A 16,087-nucleotide genomic window follows, 5' to 3' on the forward strand; every position below is an offset into this window, starting at 1 on the left:
AATTTGGCCCACAGGACGACACAAGGGTTAAACCTATTTTGAGTTTTTCTTGTAAAATTCAACTCAAAGCAAGATAATTTGAAGATCGTTTGACTTGACAAGATATTTAAGATGCGTTGTCCTAAAACAAGTCCCTCCATCTGCTGAAATGTCACCTGTTAAGTGAATTCATCTTAAATCAAGTGGGATGAGACATTTTAACTAAAACTAAGACAAACAGACTTGGTGAGATTTTGAGTTTTTGCAGTGTAGCTCAGAGTGAAAGTGTCTTCTCGTCACTGTTCAGCTTCAGTGTGGGAGTCTGGAGAACTGAGTGGAATATTGAAAGATAACTGGATGTCTGTGGATTATAGGAAATCTTTATTATAAAAGCAGAGTCTGGTAGGAGGCGGGAGCTGACACAGGAGTGGAAGGAATTGATTTGTCACTGCAAAGTCATAAGTAGCGTCTGTTAGCATAGGGATCAGACTGCAGCGCGGTATTAATCTGAGGAGGAAGCACTTTGTGTGTGTTTATTTGGTGAATTGTGGAGTTGAGTTTAGATTTGCCTCAAGCCTCCTTATGAGATTTCCCAGACTATCTGGTGATTCGTTTTGACGCAGCCCACTGCTGCTTCTCCAGGTCAAGATCAAGGTTAGTTCTTCATATTTTTTGGAAAATAAAAATAAAAAAATGCTTCAAAATGAAAGTGAATCACATTCTTCACCACTAAGTCTGCTTTAAACATGCTGCAATGAAAAGTAGAATTTCATGGTTAGAAATTAAGCAAAAAATTACACCAATACCGTGTGGCTCATTCAGAAATGCAGTCTATAAACATGCAAACATTTTTCTCTTGTAAACGTTAATCGCTGGTTACCAGGCGTCTCCTCTTTGACTGAACGTCCATTCGTGGTTTTATTTGGTGCTCACCGGGAAGAAAAGCCTAAATATTAGAGCTCTGTAACTGCAGTTTCCGTGCTCATTTGAGGTATAATTGGTGGTTTGACAAGTCTGTGCAGCAGTGCTTGTTTCATGCAGATAACGTTTTCCTGCAGGTGTAGGAGGATGAGCGAGACACCGATAGAAGCTGTAAAGCCGGGCACCGTTAGCACGGTGAGATGTGGCGGTTCTTGCTGGCTAATTATGTAGTTTGTGCGGCTCGATGTTCAGTCGTGTTGTGTCAAACTCTGTAACCACATGTTAGCACAAAGCAGGGAAAACCCACATTTCTGTCACAGCCCACCTCTTCCTGAACTCCTGATCCTCCTTTCTCTGCCCAGGAGGAACCAACTGCGGGGACTTTCTAACGCTTTATGATGCTGGCTGTATGCTTTATACTGGGGGGATTTTGCAGCATTATTAAAATAAGGTTTTACGTCAGAGCATCAAAGAAAATGCACGTTTCTAGAGGTCTAGTTCCTCACAAAGCTTTGGGGGGAAAAAAACACCTGTACAGACAAACATTTGCATAACATGTAATCTCTTTGTTAATGCTCCTTTATTGGTCTTTTTGAACATTTCACTAACATGTTATCCTTTTAAACAATCTTTTATTGTTGCTTTCTGATGTTTTGTTTTTTTTTCTGATTCTTTTTTTAAAGCACCTTGTAACTTCAGTTTTGAAAAGTGCAAAAGAAATAGTTTATCTAGTGATTTAGACTTTTTTTTTTCCTGCAGTAACTGATCACATTAATGCTGAGTTTGTAGATTTAAGTCTCTGTAGTTAATGCAGCTAAACAGAAAGTCATGGAGTTTATATTTGCCTCCTTATGAGTCTATTTCCCAGACTATTTAGTGACTCAGTTTGCTTCACTGCTGCTTTTCCAGGTCGAGATCAAAGTTACTTCTTCATATTTTTTGGAAAATAAAAATACACTGCAAAATGAAAACGAATCACAGCTACATTCTCAGCAGCAAGTCTGCTCTAAACATACTTTTGAAAGGTGCTGTAGAAATAAAATTCATTTATTTATTTATGCTTTTTTTCTTGGCAAGTATTTTAGGTGGGGTTATCAAATTCTCCGTAGTTGTTCCAGTGCAGAAAACCCAACTTAAGGCAGATTGATGGAACATTAGAAAATGAGTTTGGTAAAATTCTGTCTGTCAGAATCTGCTGCTGCAAACTGAATATGACAGGTTGGATATACGTTGAACTCCAGTTTTAATTAATAGACTTTTACTTCAAATGATGCATCTCAATCCTGGTGTTTTATTTTCTCCTGTCACATATTTAGTCACTACTATTTCTACAATATAAAGTACAGCCATAGCTAGAAGTAGAAAGAACTCAGAAATCTAATTCTGCAGAACAGTAAAGTTATGTTACTGTAAAAATGCCTTAAAGACTCAGAACAGGATCAAAATACAGGCTATTATGCTGTTTGTAAAGTTAGATGACAGATATATTTTTATTCTATCAGGAGGTTCTAAAAAACAGTTAATCTCTGCTGAATGAAATGTTTTAGCTGTCTTCTAATATTACTGGATGCTAAATTAATCTCAGACTTGAACAATGAAGACTGAGTGCACATTAAGGGAAGTGTGCGAGTAATTGGATTCTCTTGAAAAAGTTCTCATTCAGCTTCTGTCCACAGAGGAATTCCTGGTGAGATCTTTTTGTATTCAGTAACTTCAGCAGATCTGGTAAACGTCCTCCTTCATCTACGGCGTTTTAACTGGCTGCAGATCTCTGTGATACTCTGACATTTATAGTTGGCTAAAACATTTTCCATGCAACACTTCAAGGGGAAAAACACAATGACAGATCATAATTTGATTAACTGTTCAGCAAATTCACACTGAATATTTTTTGCTGCCGCTGTTCAATTTGTTAAAATCACAAATGTGTTCCCAACAGATCTGCTCTGACTGATGGGTGCTGAATTCAGGAGTGAACGTTTCCCAGCTCAGGATTTTATCTGCTAACTAGTCGACCAAAGCAGCCGTTTAGTTCAAATCTTTACAAACTTAGAGCTGTTTTTATTTCCTTGGATAAGAAATCCCTACACAATTTAAATGTGTGAATGAGAGCAATAGATGCACAGCAGATTTGGTGTTACACAGGTGGAACTACCAATAAAAAACAAAGGAAAAGCCCGTTATGCTCTCCTTTAGTTGTCATTATCCAGGTTTTTCAAAAATAGTTGCTGCATTTGTTGTTTTTTTTCTTCTGTAGAGTTTTTAGCTACTTTGTTCTTCTGTAACTCAGATGTTCCGCTGGGATATCTTAAGATTTATTTGATAGATTGCTGTGACATTTCATCTGTTATCATCTGGAGTTTCCTTTCATTCCACCGTAATCTTCAGATTACAGTGAAATGTCTCAGCGAGTGTTGGACGGATTGGTGTTCCTTCAACGAGTTGAGTATTTTTTGTTTCGCTTTCTGCTATTAATGTGCACTGTTGCATGTTTGAAAAGAGAAAACAGAAGTACAGAGAATGAATGGTTGATCATGGAGGAAATAAGTCAAACCGGGATTTTGTAGGCTTGTAGTACCATGATGAAGATATTTTATACAAATTCATAGATCTCTACCAGCTATGCCACATTGCCTTCCAGCCTCACCAAAATTGTTCACTTTTTATGGGGTCCATACTTTAGCAGCTCATATCTTTCTATATGATACCCCCAGAAGTCTCCAACTTTGTAAGTTATCATACAATTTTGTTTAGAATAGGACAGAGCGGTCCTTGGGTCAACATTTATAATATTTCTAGTAATTTTAGACCCCTAAAACCTACTCACGAGTGTGTTTTTCTTAATTTTTAGCATTTTTAGAAGGCTCCTGTGATCTGTAGAGAGTAGCTAGGAGGCTGTGAGGCTACATGTGAAGTCAGATGGTTGCTGTGAACTTGTCTGCCAAATTTCAGCCATCAATTATGCCTAGAAGCTGAGAAATAAGCAGTTAAATAGTGCAAAATCCTAGGTGAGGATTTAGGAGGTGGGTTTAGGTCCAAATTCTAAAAAATCCAAGATCCCATAAGTTTGGAACTAATAGCACTAGAGCTCTAATGTTTTGCATGGAAAGTTTTTTTTGTGTCTATCTTCCATCACAAGAAAATGTAGCCAATTTCTAGATGGTGCAGCAACATCCATTATTGAAACCACATGAAATGACCCCAATATACAGACATTCATGTAAAATACACTGATTTTAATCATTGGGCTGAAATGTAAAAGTTTGCTGTAACTTTCCAGTCAGCCTCAGTTGTACTTTGTGTTTGTATCACACAGCTGCAGTGGTTTTAATTTGTAATTTTATTTTACTGTCCTCATTGTGTGTTTTTGGAGCTGCTGATGTTGGTAAGTTTAAGGTGAAGTGTGTAGAGCCTGGTTTCACCAAAAAATAATGCATAAAAGCTACATTGGTCAAGAAAAAAAGAGGGAAAATTCTTATGTACTTCTGTGTTTTTTGGGGCTACTCATGAGGCTGGAGTTGTTAAAGCAACATAGAAAACAGCTGGAGCTGTGAGCGTTTTATTCCCCAATGATTCCCAGTTGGGTTTCCCAAAAGATCTCACACTTTTACACTTGGACTCGGATGAGACCACCAGCCTTCCTGAGCATCTCTTACCTCTGACTGTCCACACACTGAACAAAAACGTTCCAAAGACAGCTGGAATGTGTCTTATTGTTGTCAAACGCCAGACCTGGATATAAATGTCCTTGGATTTGTGCCGAACACACACAGATAATCATCAGCAGTCACTCCCACTCCCTCATGTTTTGCTTTCTATGATTAAACAAGGCTTGTTTTGCCACTTGTAGATGCACGAGACAAAAATAGTGGCTGCTGACTGATGATTTGACCCTGAAAGAAGCCGACCACACACACCACCAGGTAAACACACACACAGGATTATTCTGCACTGACGGTGTAAAAGCATGTGACAGATAACTTCTGTTTTTCTTGACTTTAATCACAGAAAAGGCTGCAAACAAACCCTCCTTAACAAGCCATCAGTGTCAGGCGTTTAGCAGCTGCTCTTTCTGAAGTTGCTCACAGTTGAGTGAGTCTGTTCAGTGTTGTGTTCAAGGACACAGACGTTTCATTTTGCTGCTCTCAGATAGTTTTATTGTTTCTTTCATGCAGCGATGAAGCTGCATTGTTGTACATTTGTTACGTGAGCTAATTTCCCTCATCCTCTAAAATAAAGGAATATTTGCCTTTTAAACATGAGAGAAATGATCTTTTAGCAGCAGAATGTCAGATGTGCCTTTTTGTTGATTCTGAGACTTCTAGCTGCAGTCCCGTTTATGGAAATGTGTAAAACGACAAATGCTTGCCAACATGGATGTAGATTTTTAGTTTTGTTGGTGGGAGCGCAACAGGATCTGACGTCCTTCCCCAGGAGATTTTGAGCTTCACATATTTTATTTTGTTCCTTTTCCACATTAATTCAGAGTGGAAATGTCCTGATTTCTGTGAAGGAAACACTAAATTCAGGCCTCAGGTACAACTCAGAATATGATGAATTTTAATGCAGTTATTCTGTATTGATTCCAAATAATTCTTCTCCTGCAGATTAACTTTTTTCCCACTTCATATTATCCCTGCAAAATCAGAACACGTAAAGGTGCAATTTATGCTTGTGTCCTTTTTGTGTCTTTTCATGGTGAAAGTAACTTTTATATATGTGCATGTGGCATATTTTCACATCAACGCTAAACTAATTAATTTATAAACAACCAGACTTGAGAATTCACTTCACAAACATCTGCGTTTTGGGAGGATTTTTTTTGGAATCATGTGAACTGATGAAATCTGTTATGGACTTAGTGTTTTTCAAAATTAAAGCATGTGAAAGCTTATTTTATCTTCTTGTGGAAAGAAAACAAAGCAGTGTTGGGGAAATTAATCCAAATTAGCGCTGTGCTGTCTTTCAAGTTAAGTCATTAAGTTGAAAATTGATTTCACTTGGGTTTTAAAAAACAGCGTCAGAGTGAGCGCTCTTTGTTTTGGTGTCAGAAATGATGGCGGTGTGAGCGCTCTCACCGCTCTGACCTATCTTTGAAGTTGCTACATGCTAGCTACGTCTCTGGTAGAGTGCCGACCGCCGCAACGGACACAGCTAACCTTTGTTGCTAATGTTTTATCACGCTTCTGCCTTGGAAATTATTTGTCTATGGGTAAAATGTGTACATAAGCATCACATAAGACTGCCATGTTGGAAGTTTCTGTTGTTATAATTCGTTATGTAGTTAAACCGTGTCATACAGCGCAGAGTTAGCGATCGGCTTCAGTAGCTACGTGTAATACGTGTGTGTTCATGAATATGTCAGCGCTCATATGCTGATTTATTTTCTCTGTTGTTGTCTGTTTCAGTTTTTTTTAAAAAGAGAAAACTGTTGATCAAATTCAAGCTCAAGTAAAGCACAGAAAAGCAAGGCCTGTGTGGTTATTTGAAGACTTGGAAATGTTAGCTAGCTGTCTAGCTGCGCACTCGAATAAGCGCTGCAAGGGCAGCATACGCGCATTTTTAAAAAAAAAACTTATTTGCATATTTAAACACTTTACACAAGTGTAAGGAAAAACACAAAAGAGGACATCAGAAGTGATTTTGCACTTTACTGAGCATATATGAAACACAATGTCTAGAAGTTGTACCAGATGTCCATAAAATACAGCTTTATGTAAACATATGTGCAGATTCAGTGTATAATAGAAGGTCACAGTGAAGGTGTGTTCAACAAGTGATAACAAGGCTGAGAACTTGAATATGCTGTGCTTTTACTAGTAAATACTACAGTTTATTGCAAGCTACACTGAGCCATCAGATTCTTCCATCTGATTAAAGTCATTTGTGGGTGTTGTAACTCTTCCTGTATGTGTGTCTGCATTGAACTGAGCCACTTCTTTGTGCCGCTCTGTGCATGCTTAAGAGCTGCTACTTCTCCAGACATGTCGGCGTGCACTTCCCTGAACCCTTCATGCAGCAGATAAGAGCACTCGTATTGATGTTTTGAGGACATGCACTAATGTGGGCGCTCTCAGACGACAACCTGAGAATCTGTGGAGAACAAGAGGTCAAGGAATCAAAGAATGAGGAAGTTACAGGAGAAATTTCAAACGAGGAGATGCTGCGAGAAAGCAGCTAAAGGTCGTGCAGCGTTATTCTCTAGGAAGGGGAAAACAATCCTACACATTCTGTCCATGCAACCACGATAATGCATGGATTTCTGTCAAAACACTCGACTGTGCATCTACTTCAAAATATAAGAATGAATGGAAAGTTCCTGCAAGTCTTATGTGAAAACAAGAAAAGCACTAAGACGTCATCGTTTCTGCTCCCATCCAAGCTTTGGATCACTTTCAGAGGTTAAATCACATTTTTTTCCCCTAAAAATCTTCCTAAAATCAAGCAAGTTAAAAATTAAAAACATGCTAAATTATTGTTGGTTAGTCAACATTTTAAGTCTTCCTTTTTTCTGCTTCTCTTGCTGCTTAGAGCTGCCTGCAGACTTATTGGGCTGTTAGTGGCCAGTCAGGAGGAATTAATTACGAGGCGAACTGAGCTGATTGCTCTCGCTGATTGGAACGAGAAGCCTTTGTAAAGGAGATGTCTACAAATTTCTCTGATAGCTCAGGAATCCATTACTGAGCAGAATTTAATGGAAGAAATGCTCTGAGGAGGAAAGTTCTTTTACCGCAGAAAGACTGGGCTACATATTTTGCATGCACATATTTTTTTGTTTTAAAAACTTACTGTAAAAACATAAAGCTGATGAATATATATTTAACATATTTTATCATCAATATTGGTCATTTATGGCAAAACAGCAGAACTTGATTCGGTAGCATTCGGTAAAGGTTGAGATTTTCAGTGATTTAAACTCTTCTCTGTAGTATCTTCAGGTTTATAAGTCATTTTTCTAATCAGTGCATACTTCAGATGCTGCTTTTCTGCACTGGTGGGAAACTTCTAGCTGCATGTCTGTTATCAGAGTACTGGGATTGGTAAAGGTTTGTCATTTATCCAAACATGTTGGATGCAACTCATAAAATGCAAAAATGCACAGTTTAATTTCAAAATACATTCCATATTTTAGAAGAACTAAAGCGACTTCAGTGCAGAGCAAATCCTAAGACGCTGAATCATAAGATATGAGACGTTTGCTAGATTTGGAACTACAGAATCTACGCTAAGTTTACAGAAACGCACAGAAAAACTGTCATTCATGACTTTCTGCAGTAAAGAGAAAAACTGAAACCACAGAGCACTTTGCTGGACTAGATTTTGTGATTTTGATCCCTTCACTTTTTCCCCCAGCGTCTAATCCCTCCCTCTGCTGCTCTGCCCTGAAGCTCGCCTCCCTGAGCTCATCACAGCTTGTCACATCATTTTGGGGTCACTTCATTCAGAGGCCTGCAGCAGGAGACCTCTGCAGGTTCTAAAAACAGATGTGACAGGCCTATTAAAATGAGTGATCTCCGCTGCCCCGCTCTTCTCTGCTGCTGCAGCCAGAGCGGGTACTAAGCTGTCGTCCCCGGGGTTCGGAGAGGGGCGGCGGGGCGCTCGGGCCCGGAAGATAAGGTGACGGGAGCACATAGCCGGCATTGTGGCGGCTCCCAGAATTATCTCCTGATGAGGATTTCAGTTGTGGGGAGGGCAGTGGAACCTGAGCTCTGCTGCCTGGAGGCTGAACAGCCACAGATAAACATAGTCAGGGGAAGTTGGTGCAAACAGTGGAGGATGTAGTCTGAGTACAGAGACGTTTAAGAAACACGCCATGGATACAGACAGATATAAAGACTCATATAAACTAATTAGACCCTCCAGAAAAACGCGATTATGCGATCGCATGAATTCCCGCATTAATCACCAAAATGCCTCTGATTATGCAGGGGTCAATTATTTCCCAAAAGGCCGCATAATCCCCGCAAAACAGTGCATAATTCCCGCAAGAATCTCACATTTCCACGAAAAAAAGAGAAATATGCGGGTCCCGCTTGATTTCACAATTTCCGCATAAAATGAGAAAACTATAACTGATATAAATGGAGCTGTGAGTGAGTTTTTATGTGACGCCCGGCCTGACGTCATCAGTTCATTCACACACACTAGAAGCACGAGCTGATGCGGAGCGCGGTGCCAGTGTTGCCAACTTAGCGACTTTCTCGCTAAATCTAGCGACTTTCCAAAGCGTCCTAGCAACTTTTTTTTTTTCAAAAGCGACTAGCCACAAATCTAGCGACTTTTTCTGCCGTTTTGGAGACTGACAGGAAAACTCGGATCATTCTGCAGCTACTGTCCTCAACAAGCAGCAGGTGCTGCTGTGAGCTTCTCCCCCTCCCAGAGCACAGGCTGTCAGTCCAGTAACCCCACAGCAGTCCCAGTGTCTGATTAGAGGACACATCACTCCGCGGCATATTTTTGCATATTTCACAACTATTTGCATACTTTGCAACTTTCCGCAATTTCCCCGCATAAAATGGCATAAAAACCCCACATATTTATTCGCATAATCAAGGATTTTTGGCCGCGTTTTTCTGGAGGGTCTAACTAATATTTACCGCTAACTTGACTGGTCAGTGATGAAAGTCTGCAGGTTTAAGTCAGTTCAAGCCTGTGAAACAGATTTAATCAAATATGTAGTTATTATACTCCATCAGTCACTAATACAGGTCCAAGTTCCACACGTGGCATGTGGGTCAAAACCGGCCGTCTGCTCGACGCTCGCACTTGGTTTATGGTTAACATTCAGTTTAAACGTGATGTAAGTTGTGGTTGGATAAGGATAACTTTGTCAGATGTGAAAGCACACACATGAAACACGCATGATCAGATTTAGCGTGGACATCGTCTCTAGTGTCCATCAGTGTAAACCTCTAGAAGACGGAATCAGAGATGTCGGTGTGATGGGACGTTCACATAATTTATTTCAGCAATCAGCTGTTCCTTCATTCAATCCAGCCCACAGGACAACTTTGTGAAGTGTAAAAATTACACTAAAAAAATCTTGCTTTTTTAGTATCTATAGCAGCTTAAAGGATATATTTCCTTTTTCTGTCAGCCTCATCAGTCAAACATTTCTTTTTAACAAAGCTTGTAATTAAACATGCTCAATGTTTTTTTTTCTGCTCTGTTTTTATTACATGATTGTTTTGTTTTATATCTTCAATGTTGCACTTTGAGATTTAGCCTAAATGAAAAATGCATTACAAATAAAATTTATCATTATTATTGTCATTTGCAGTAACTGAACTCCAGCTTCTGAAACAAAATTAATCCATTGAGAAAACACCATGGACAAGAGGGCATCTGATATAAGTTATTATGCTCCAATATCCACTAATGTGACTTTAATAACTCTATTTGTAGAGAAATAATCACTCTAGAGTAATTCTGGGGATTTTCTAGGAAAGTGTATCTGCATAAAAATTCAAAATAATTAACTAAATCTCCTGGTATAACACTGACAGTCATTAAAATTATTTTTTTTTCTTTTGATTGCATTCAGATTTGACTTTGCACTCGTCAGAAGTAGCTTTATGGTGCTGATTTAAATAATCTAACAAACCAGTTGTGTTGCTTCGTGTGATGGGAAAGTACCTATTCTGTCAATGTTTTGTCGTACATTTTTCATTTCAGTACATTTTTTAATCCTAGTATATTTTACACTTTATTGTGCATTTTGTATCTTAGTATTTTTTTCTATTATATTTTCAGTTTTTCTACTGTGGTGGTCACTTTACTCTTTCTGATTGCTACTGTAATAATGGAATCAAAGTATTTCTGTTCTACTCTACTCTGCATAGAACCAAATCTGTGTTATAAGGATAATGGTAAACTTTATTGATCCCACAGTGGGGAAAGTTCACCGTTACAGCAGTATAAAGGCAGTGCAAGAATAAATAAGGGGGGAAAAAACACGGTACAAAAATTGCAGATGACGGGTGATTTAAAAGAAAAATGTAGAAGACTATGTACAAAAGGATGAGGTATCAGTTATTGCACAGAAGTAGGTGGATGCGTGTCGTTAGCCTAATAGCATAGTTGCCTAAGTCATGAAGGCCAAAAAATAACTTGGGCTATTATGCTATTAGGCTAACGGTGTGTAAATTGGTGGAAGAAGAAAGTGCAGCAATATACAGTGAAGTTTGTAATGCGGCATACATGTAATTTTGCTCCATGTTCAGGTTAAATTTGTCTGAGAAATGCTTATTTTTCAGCCACAAACCGTGTTTTTCATTAAACATTTCACCTGTTCCACTCAAATGTCAACCATCCAATAATATCTGACTCTAATAATGCTAGCTGGGGCTGGAAGACGAACGGCGATGCTGTGAAACGAGGTGAAAACATCTGCATTTGCAATTAAGTGAGTGCGTGGCAGAAAAGAAAAGCTGGTTTATTCATCTTTTAATGACTGCCGTCTGCACTCAGCAGTTTAATTAAAACGACAGTATTAAATAATATCTGATCCATAACCGCACTTTAATTGTGCTGTGCTCACTTTTGATCTTCACAGAATTCTATAACTCGATTTAAAAAAAAAAAAAAAAAGGAAAATGTGCATAAAGGTAGAAGGTAAAATATCTAGAAAAGTCACGTAAATCCTTTAAAAGAGGAACGCTGTGGGGCTTTCGTGTTTCCGACCTCTTTCACTAAAACAAATCCGAGTGTTTCGATCTTTGCTCTTCAACACTCTCTTGGTCCGTGTTTGAATTGTAAATTTGTTGGCATGAGGTGCGGTGTGAGCTGCTGCTCCAGAATTATCTATTCTGTTGGAAGGGCTGCCAGGATGTGAGAGAGGGTCTTCCTCTGAGGCTGCAGCTCTGAGCTGCTGTCTCCTGCAATCCACCTGATCAATGGCTCGCTGTGAGCATCAGATCCCGACTGAAGGAAGCCACATAGAAGCAGGAGAGTTTTTACCTCAGCATTATAATACGAGATCAGAAGAATCAGGTTTGGATGTCGCGGATTCTCGTTTGTCAGCGTTGTGCGGTTCGTGTGCATCTGTTGTGCACTATAAAAAATAAACAGTTTTTAGCCGTTTCTTTTTTCCCGTTGCTATTTTTTTCAATTAAACATTGAAATCACAGAATTCAGAAAGACTTCAGAATTTACATGTTCATAATTATTTTTTAAATGGTAATTTGTTCTTTCACTGTACTTGACGGTAAAATTTTACTATTTTATTTTACCTTATTCAAATCTCCAAAACAAGAGCACAGTCCTCGTCCAAACTTGCTCATTCCCCCATATGGCACTGGCAGAAATGCAGCATTTTTTTCATTAGTTATTGATGATCAGAAGTCACAGAAACGTAGAATGTCTGTTTAGTATAGTTGTACCCACAAACAAAATGACCTCGCACTGAGCACAGGCATGTGTTCTGCATGTGTACGTTATGTACAGATACCGGATCACGTGACCTAAATATGTAGCGGGAGGCGGGAACTGATGGGACTCAAACACCCCCACAGTTTAATCAGCTGTTTCCTGTATAATGTAGGACTGATAAGTCCTGATAAGTCCTCAGAGGTGGATTTGTAGTAGGATCACAATCAGCTGATGTAGTGTTCACTGGTTGTCATGGTTACAGTGACGCCGTGCTGCTATCTGGAAATGATACAGAAATCTTTCACAAATCCATGGATCCAGACTATAAACTGCATCACTGCCAGAATCTGATCACTTGGTCCTTGTGTCATTTCTGATCTTCCCTGAAAATTTCATCCAAATCAGTTATTTCATTTTTGAGTAATGTTGCTAACAGACGGAAGGATTCCCGCATGCCGATGGTCAGGTAACTCCGCCACATTCCTTGATGGAGTAAAAAAGGTTATTTTTCTTTGCTGATATTTAAAAGAAAAAATGTGTGTATTAAGTCTTGAAAAACGCTATTATTTCACAGATTTTACCTGCTTTGTTAAATTAACATGTGTTAACTGTTATTTAAAAAAAAAAAAGAAAAAATGGGCAAAATTATAAATATTATCCACATCAAAAATCTGCATTAAAAAAATGCTAAAAATGTCACAATTTTTGACCATAAAATTAAACTTTTTTTTTCAATATTTAAATCAATAAAATAAGATACTTTAGATATGTTTCTTATTTAAAATAGAAAATGTAGATTAATGATGAGAAATGGCAAATATTGCAAATACATATTTTCTATTTTTGCTTTTTTTAAATTTATAATATTCTACTACTACTACCAATATTTTTTTTCTGACAAAAATTTTTTCTGACAGATTTTTTTCCTTGCAGTGTGCATCGTCTCCTGCATCAGCCTTTAACACTATTCATGCATGAACAAAGAAAAAAAATCAGGTTGTTAGCTTTACAAATCACATTTTTACCACAGTTTGCTCAAAGTTCTTAAACAGTGAGCCATAATTCTGACATGGTGAATTTGCTTTTGATTTGTTATGAAATCCAGTTTTAAAACTCTGAATGGTCACCGCAGTTATCAGGGGTCTTCATATGGAGACCGCAGATATCATGGCAGCAAACTTGTCCATCTGTCCAAAGTTTGCTTCACTTCAGCTCCTCCAGAAACAAAGCGTGATGAAAGCAAACAAAGAATATTGATGCAATATTCCTAAATGCTGCAGCAGACTGATGACCCACGAGTTCCTCTGCAGACGGACAAAGAGGGGAGATGAGAGAGGACGAGTGTACCAGAGACAAGGACTTGTCGGTGGAGGAAGCGAGGGGGGTGATGGAAGCTAAACTAGCATGAAACTGCCTTCCGTCACGGATTACCAAGGAAGCGCTTTTCATTACCTGCCTTTCATAACAAGATATATATGGCAACAGGAGGTGTTGGAGGAGCAGCAGACACTCGCAGCCCATTTGCCTCACAGATCCAATGCCGGCGTGAATGTGAGCGAGAGAGTAAATGGTGCAGAAAGAAAGTGAATTGTGTAGGGAAATGGCTGCTGTGATATGCTATATTATTGTCTATTTCACAGCTGTATGAGTTTGCTGACTGGCTTGTATGAGGCTGTTTTTACCAGCAGTGCGTCTAAGTTGAAGAATGAAGGTTAGATCATTCAGAGGTGCGGCCTGAGGCTGGTTTTAAAACTCAACACAAATAGTCCAGTTACATTTGACATTTACTTGGTTCATGTCTTGTCAGTTTATAACATAGTAAATCATATCAAACAAGCTGGTAATGAACACAGCACGCACAGGAGCTACCATCGGAAGTGTATCAATGTTGTGTGATGCGTCTATTGTGTAGTCCGCTTTCAGCTCCACCGCTGGCTAGCTAGCTCAGCTTAGTGAAAAGGAGAGCCGAGTGCGTAAGGCTCTCTCTGCCAGTATATAACCTCTCCACAACAAGTCCTATGTAGTGCCTCCCAGTGGCGATACATGGAAACTGGATACCATTCAGGTCCAGGCTAAACTACAGGGGCGACGGGTAGACGGGGCTCGTTAGCTTTGGATAGCTGCTCGTCTAGGAGAAGGAAAACTCTGATTCTAACACCCGGTTAGGTGAATAACCGTTAGCCATTTGAGGCAATCCACCCTGGTCCTCCAGGTTGGGGGTTGGACGTGAGGCCAGCTATCTCATCCCGGAAAACGCACCTAGCTACAGAAACGCCAACGAGAGACCAAGAGATTCTGTATCTGGATGTGGAAGGTTCTTCGCTCCGAAGAAGGATTACGTCAAGTGGTGAAAGCCAAAGAACTTCGGAAGCCACACGACAGAGCTGCCTCTCCCTATCCAGAAACGCCACCATTGGAACATGGTACTACCATCGGAAGAGTCTGGCTTACGCTCAGGAGCCATAGTAAAGGGCAAAAAGTTAAAGAATGTAACACAATCATACTGGTGAATGTAAACAAAGACGTCTTATAGTGCCAGGTGACGACGTATTCATCTGCTCCGCTCCGCTCAACTAGTTCCACGTAACCAGTTCTGACATAAGAACAAAATGCTGTACATTAAGGACATCGTAAACAGAGGACTACCCGTACCTGGAAAAAGCATTTTTAAACTTTTCTCATGTGGTGTAACACTGGTAAAGACACCCAAAGTAGGTTTTTGTTGCCTGTTCCATTGAAGTACATGGTTCAGCATCATCTTTTGTGTTTTATGTGTGATGTTTCGTTTTGTGACTAAATGTGTCTGTATGTGGAGCCTGCATGTCGATAAGCTCTGTCTTGTCAACAAAGTTTGAAAACTACTTTGCATCTAAGAACTGTTCTATCAGAGTAAATTATGTTCTATAAGTCAGTGTTCTCTTGGAGATTAGTCTTTAAGCATCAAGCACCTTTGCCTTACTGTAAAGTACATTTCCTACTGTGGCTTATCGTCAGTGTCGATGTGGCAGCGATATATTATACAGTCCTGTATTGAAGTAATAATCAGAAATTGCCAAAAAAATGTCTTCTTTAACCCTTAAAAAGCCGGGACCGAGTATACTCGGTTCATGCTTACTCGTACACACGGCCAAAACCGAACATTCTCGGCTCGTTAATTAACATAAAATATGCACACACCCGTATGTTTAAGTCGACCAATGGTAAGATATAAACATTGGCCCCAAATTTGCTTATTTCAAACGATAAAGCCGTATGAGCCGTTATAACAAAGCCGAAATTAAAAGCTTTTATCGGCGTGAACGTCTACGACAATGCGACCTTGCAAGACTTGATCGATATTTTTATGGATTAAGTGGTTTTAGTGTATGTTTTAGTATATGTACTTCTCCAGAAACATGGCCTTGTAAGGGTTAAGATCAATAATAGCAAGGATAGCGGTGTGATTCACTGGTTATTGGGAGGAAATTTAAATTAAAACGCTGCCGACTGTGTTCCGTTTATTGCTGGGTCAATGTCATCCGTGTTGGATCGTTTGAATTTGGTATTTTCAAGTATGGTTTACATGACGGTAAATATCGATAGTGGTTATTTTGAAGTCATTTGAAAGTGGTAGCAGCTGGAAGGGTCATGCTACCTCTGTTGGTGAAATAGCGGTCTGTAGAAATGTTGCCTTCTTCATAGCAGAATAATGTTCGTCTTACATTTTTAGACTACAAAAGGAATGTAAACCTTTATATTATTATTATTATTTTTCTTCTAAATTTAATGCAGAATTTAGTTTGAGTCTACTTCTGATGTCTAAAGATTAATTTTCACC

This window comes from Acanthochromis polyacanthus, chromosome 2, assembly GCF_021347895.1.
Source record: "Acanthochromis polyacanthus isolate Apoly-LR-REF ecotype Palm Island chromosome 2, KAUST_Apoly_ChrSc, whole genome shotgun sequence".
Classification (NCBI taxonomy): Eukaryota; Metazoa; Chordata; class Actinopteri; family Pomacentridae; genus Acanthochromis; species Acanthochromis polyacanthus.